Source organism: Ovis aries, chromosome 11 (genome assembly GCF_016772045.2).
Source record: "Ovis aries strain OAR_USU_Benz2616 breed Rambouillet chromosome 11, ARS-UI_Ramb_v3.0, whole genome shotgun sequence".
In the NCBI taxonomy this organism is placed as follows: domain Eukaryota; kingdom Metazoa; phylum Chordata; class Mammalia; order Artiodactyla; family Bovidae; genus Ovis; species Ovis aries.
In genome coordinates, this window is record NC_056064.1 from 12222007 (window position 1) to 12228602 (window position 6596).

General features: G+C 41.0%; 1 long non-coding RNA gene across 1 annotated transcript; it reads right to left on the reverse strand.

Annotated features, from left to right (window-relative positions):
• Nucleotides 1-274: 274 nt before the first annotated feature.
• LOC132657389 (uncharacterized) lies at nt 275-3975 on the reverse strand. The gene is made up of 2 exons (XR_009595440.1): nt 3716-3975; nt 275-2458 (listed from the first exon to the last, which is right to left on the reverse strand). It is a non-coding gene; the product is annotated as an uncharacterized LOC132657389 (long non-coding RNA).
• Between the last annotated feature and the right edge of the window lie 2621 nt (nt 3976-6596).

Genomic DNA, 6596 nt, shown 5'->3' on the forward strand with positions numbered 1-6596 from the left:
ATATATATATATATATATATATTTTTTTTTTTTTGGCTGAGCCATGTAGCTTGCAAGATCTTAGTTCCCCGACGTGGGATTGAACCTGCATCTTCAGCAGTGAAAGCGCAGAGTCCTAACAACTGGACCACCAGGAAATTCCCTGGTGTTACTGAATGTAAATTTATTTCCTTTTCCATCTCCATGACTCTGAACATGCTCTTCTGTTGTTTAAAATGCCATTTCTTGCATAAACTCTTTCATCAGGCTGAAAGGACAAGGGAAGCTTGAGTTGCCACTTAGTGCTTAGTTAGGCAGCATTTTATTTGAAGCTTTGTTAAAGCGATCATCGTATGATCATAAGTACACCCCTGTTCACAGCAGTGTTACTCACCATAACCAAAAGGTGAAAGCAACAAAAGGTAGTCCATACATACAGCATAATGTTATCCAGCCTTAAACAGGAAGGAAATTCTGACTCGTGCTACAATTTGGATGAACTTTGAGGGCGTTATGTTTGTATAAGCCAGTCACAACGGGGGAAAGCAAGTAAATAGTGTATGATTCCGTTCACAAGAGGTATCTAGGCTAGTCACACTCAGAAAGTGGCATGATGGTTGTCAGGCTGGGGAGGAGGAAAATGGGGAGTGGCTGCCTCGTGGGTGTAGAGTTTCAGTTTTGCAAGATGAGATATTCTAGAGATCAGTTGCATAATTAACACCACACTTACAAATAGTTAAAATGGTAAGCTTTATGAGTTACTATAATTTTTTAAAGTTTCTGGATAACTGCATAAAGCAGTTAAGTCAGGCATGACATATGAAGTTTGAAAAGAGTGTGATTGTGCGCGTCCAGACAGTATATTGATAAGCCTTGTGAGATACATTTGTGAATTAGAACATTGATGTAACATGTCAAAATTGATTGGCATTTAACTTCCTGCTCAGCACAGAATCAGACGGTTTTTCACTCATCAGTTCAGTTCAGTTGCTCAGTCGTGTCCGATTCTTTGTGACCCCATGAATTGCAGCACGCCAGGCCTCCCTGTCCATCACCAACTCCTGGAGTTCACTCAAAGTCACGTCCATCAAGTTGGTGATGCCATTCCCGGAGTTCAGTCAAACTCACGTCCATTGAGTCAGCAATGCCATCCAGCCATCTCATCCTCTGTCATCCCCTTCTCCTCCTGCCCCCAATCCCTCCCAGTATCAGAGTCTTTTCCAATGAGTCAACTCTTCACATGAGGTGCCCAAAGTACTGGAGTTTCAGCTTCAGCATCAGCCCTTCCAAAGAACACCCAGGGCTGACCTCCTTTAGGATGGACTGGTTGGATCTTGCAGTCCATGAAGAATCTTCAGTACCACAGCTGAAAAGCATCAATTCTTCGGCGCTCAGCCTTCTTGACAGTCCAACTCTCACATCCATACATGACCACTGGAAAAACCATAGCCTTGACTAGATGGACCTTTGTTGGCAAAGTAATGTCTCTGCTTTTCAATATGCTATCTAGGTTGGTCATAACTTTTCTTGCAAGAAGTAAGCATCTTTTAATTTCATGGCTGCAGTCACCATCTGCAGTGATTTTGGAGCCCCCAAAAATTAAGTCTGACACTGTTTCCACTGTTTCCCCATCTATTTCCCATGAAGTGATAGGACCAGATGCCATGATCTTTGTTTTCTGAATGTTGAGCTTTAAGCCAACTTTTTCACTCTCCTCTTTCACTTTCATCAAGAGGCTTTTTAGTTCCTCTTCGCTTTCTGCCATAACGGTGGTGTCATCTGCATATCTGAGGTTATTGATATTTCTCCCAGCAATCTTGATTCCAGCTTGTGCTTCTTCCAGCCCAGCGTTTCTCATGATGTACTCTGCGTATAAGTTAAATAATCAGGGTGACACTATACAGCCTTGATGTACTCCTTTTCCTATTTGGAACCAGTCTGTTGTTCCATGTCTACTTCTAAGTGTTGCTTCCTGACCTGCATACAGATTTCTCAAGAGGCAGGTCAGGTGGTCTGGTATTCCCATCTCTTTCAGAATTTTCCACAGTTTATTGTGATCCACACAGTCATTTGGAAAACTCAGCAGTGGCCACAGGACTGAAAAAGGTCAGTCTTCATTCCAGTCCCAAAGAAAGGCAATGCCAAAGAATGCTCAAACTACTGCACAGTTGCATTCATCTCACACGCTAGCAAAGTAATGCTCAAAATTCTCCAAGCCAGGCTTTAGCAGTATGTGAACCGTGAACTTCCAGATGTTTAAGCTGGTTTTAGAAAAGGCAGAGGAACCAGAGATCAAATTGCCAACATCCTGTATCATCGAAAAAGGAAGAGAGTTCCAGAAAAATCTATTTCTGCTTTATTTTCACTCATGCTGCTACTTTAACAGTTTTGAGTATTTTTCTGTTCTGTTAGTGGCTGTGACCCGTTGCCAGTCCACATTCTACAACTGTTGTGTTGGTATTAGAGTCATCACATACCTCTATACAAGATGAAAAAGAAAAAAAAAAAAGACCAGTTATTTAAAAAACCACCCTTGGCACTTTTTGACCAGGAGGAAGTTTACCTAGTATGTATTTGATCAGACAAATCAAATCTTTAACTTTTTAGAAATAAAAGCTGCTTTAGATAAATCTTATCAGAAGGTGAGAGTTCCAGGGAGCCAAGGTGCTTATGATAAAAATGAAGAATTATAAAAGGAGCTGGACAGAAGTAAGAGTGCTTGTTTAGAACTAGTTGGAATCCAAAATGGCTGCATATTTACAAGGGGAGACCATGAGATCATAAGGTTACAGCAGCAGGTGCTGGCGATGGCCTTGGGTCTGGTACAGTTCAAAGAAAGTTCAAGGTTTTCAGTGCTGCAGGGATGCATCTGAGACCAAATCCTCAGTGGTCACCCACTCCATTTCTGTGTGCCTGAACTGTGAGTGGGTACCCACTCCAGTTATTCTTGGGCTTCCCTTGTGACTCAGCTGGTAAAGAATCTGCTTGCAATGTGGAAGGCCTGGGTTTGATCCCTGAGTTGGGAAGATCCCCTGGAGAAGGGAAAGGCTACCCACTCCAGTATTCTGGCCTGGAGAATTCCATGGACTGTATAGTCCATGGGGTTGCAAAGAGTCGGACACAACTGAGCGACTTTCACACATGAACTGTGAGTGGGGCTTCCCAGGTGGCGCTAGTGGCAAAGAACCTGCCTACCAGTGGAGATGTAACAGACAGGGGTTCGATCCCTGAGTCAGGAAGATTCCCTGGAAGAGGGCGTGGCAACCCACACCAGTATTCTTGCTTGGAGAATCCCGAGGACAGAAAAGCCTGGTAGACTACAGTCCATAGGGTCGTGAAGAGTCAGACACAATTGGTGAGTTAGTACACACACATGAACTGTGATTGCTCCGTAATAATTTCAGTTTGTCATCACTATACGGCAATAGATAATTCCAGCAATAGAGGATGCATTAAATTATGGCCCATCCATCCAGTGGCATACATAGTCATTAAAAATTAAACTTACCATATATAATAGTACGGAGAAAAGGCCATGATAGAAATAAAGCTGGAGGTCAAAATATAAATCAATACAAAACACGAATGAAACAGAAAAAAGAGCAAATATGCCAATACGTTAAATGTGGTTACCTCTTTATTAGTAGAGTTGCAGGTATTAAAAAACTACTTTATAGTATTTTCCAATATAATTAATTCATATAATAAAAAATTCGTGATAACCCGTGTAACTAACCTTGCAGTTTTTGCCTTTGTAAGCCGCCTCCATTTTGTAGGCCAATGGAAGACAATTCAAGTGCTCCTTTAATCCGTATCTCCCAGGCTGCAGTCCTAACAAATCCCAAATACACACCTTTTTATTTCAGTCCTATCTTGTTTCTAAAAGTTTGGTTAACAGTGCCATGTTATACCAAAACTTAATTGGCTTAAACCAAAAATATTAATTAACAGCTCCTGTGGAACTGGAGTTCAGGAGTGGCTTCACCGAGTTGTTCTAGCTCAGCAGACCTCATGAGACTATAATTATGGCAACCTTAGACTTGGCTGCTGCTGGAGAATCTGCTTCCAAGCTGGCTCACTTACATGGCTGTTGGCAGGAGGTCTCAGTTCCTCCTTGTGTGGGCCGCTTGTTGGGGCTGTGAGTCTTTTTGACATGGCCACTGACTTCCCCCAGGACAAATCATTCCAACAGAAAAAGCTACAGTATCTTTTATGACCTACCCCAGGAAGTCATAACTCATCATTTTCACCATACTCTATTCATTAGAAGTTGGTCCTCCCCAAGAACAGCTCACAAGGGAAGGGGAATTAAAACCCTTGCCCTGAAAGAAGCAATATCAGAATTTGTGAGTATATGTATTTTTAATTTGTTTGTTTACTTATGGCTGCTTTGGGTCTTTGTTGCTGCGTGGGGGCTTTCTCTTTTCGCAGTGAGCGGCGGCTACTCATTGCAGTGACTTCTCGTTGCAGAGTATAGGCTCTCAAGATCAGTATCTGTGGCTCACTGAGGCATGTGGGATCTTCCCGGACCAGGGATCAAACCTGTGTCCCCTGAATTACCAGACAGATTCTTTACCACTGGACCACCAGGGAAGTCCAAGTATTTGTGGATGTATTTTCAAACCTCCACACTGGATATTTAAATTGCTTCCAGTTTCTCCTCATTGGAAACTTCCTCCCTGATACTATCCTTGACAATGAAGCTTTGTGCACATGTTAGATTCCTGTCTTAGAAATAAATGCCTAGTTGTGGAGTTGCTGAGTCAGATTTTGACACGTGCTATTGGGTTATATCAGTTTCCATTCAGGTTGTAATGTATCAGAATGCTTCTTTTTCCACATTCACATCCACAGGGGTCTTTATGATTTTTTTTATTACTAATATGATACAAAGAATTATTCTTTTCATTTGCATTTCTTGGATTAGTAATAAGGCTATGCATTTGGGGGTCTATGACTGGTTGACTTTTCAGGGTCTTAACTGTCAGGATCTTCCTGCTGGTAAGGAGCATCCCTAACTCAGTTCTGTCTGCATGAAGAACATTTCATATTATAGACCATCTCCTAAGGCTCTGAGCCTCCTGTCCCTCTTCCCTGGAAACTTACCAGCTATCAGAAGTCAAGACTTGATTTGGACTCCAGTCTGGACCTTCATCCCATCTCCTTGCAGAAAGTGAATCCTAGGGAAGAGGTCTGCGTAGAATAAGCTTCCAGACTAAATATCAAGGCTGAAGACTACCTTGCTTGTTTTAATTCTACATCTTTTAAAAAATAAATTTATTTGGCTTCGTTGGGTCTTAGGGGCAGCATGCAGGATTTTTAAGTTATGGCATATAGGGTCTAATTCCCTGATCAGGGATCAAATCCAGGCCCCCGACATTGAGAGCGTGGAGTCTTAGCCATGGGACCGCCAGGGAAATCCCAAGACTATCCTGTTTTAAGCCAAAAGAATTATGGCTCTTTTGGAACTAGGAAAGAGGCAATGGTTTCGCTAATCTTTTGAAGCTTTCTGTTTTTGAAACTTGTAAGTATGCAAAAGTAGAGAGACTAGTATAAGGAACCCCCTTACAGCTTTCATCCAGCTTATAAATACGTGGCCAGTCTCATTATGACTGTTCTCTCAGCCACCATGCACCCTGACCTTGTGACCCAATTATTTTATTTCAGTTTTATTGAGATTAACTGATAAAATAATACAGCACTGTGTAAGTTTAAGATGAACAGCAATCATATTTGACCTACATACATCATGAAATGATTGCCACAATGAGTAAACATCCATTATCTCATATAAGAGAAAAAGAAGAGAAACTTCTCCTTACAATGAGAACATTTAGGATTTGCTCTCTTCACTTTCACACGGAATATACAGCAGTGTTAATTATACTAATTAGGTTGAATGTTATAGTCCAAATACTTAGTTTATCTGATAACTGGAAGTTTTTGTCTTTTGACCACTTCCCTCTGGTTCCTCTTTCCTCCTAGCCCTGCCTCTGATAACCACAAATCTGATCTTTTTCTACAAGTTTATTTGGGTTTTGAAGTATAGTTGACCCACAACACTATGTTAGTTCCTATTACACAACGCAGTGATTTGATATTTCTATACATTACCAAATGATCACCACTCCACTAGATGTTTTAAATCAAATCCCAGAATCATAGTTTTATCCACAAATATTTTACTGTTTATCTCTAAAACATAAAGACACACACACACATATATATATATATAAATCCAAAATACTATTACTAAACTCAAGAACTACTAACATTCCTTTACATCATCAAATCATCCGTCCATGTTCAATTTCCCCGAATGTTTCATGAACGTTTTGTAGAACTGGTTTGTTCTAATTGGGATGCAGACAGAGTCCTCCTATGTGCTTTGGTTGTGTCTCTTCGATCTCTTAATTTTTAGATTTCTTCTCCCTCTTTTTTTCCCCTTTGAAGTTTGTTTATTAAAGTAACTGGTTTGTTTACTCTGTGGATCTTCACATAGTCAAGAGTTTGCTGAGGGCTTCCCACTGCGCCTTTAGATTCGCAATCAGGTTGATGGAAACAAATAGCCCCAGGTCATTCGCCTTAAAACCTAAGTCAAGAAACAAACAGTCGGC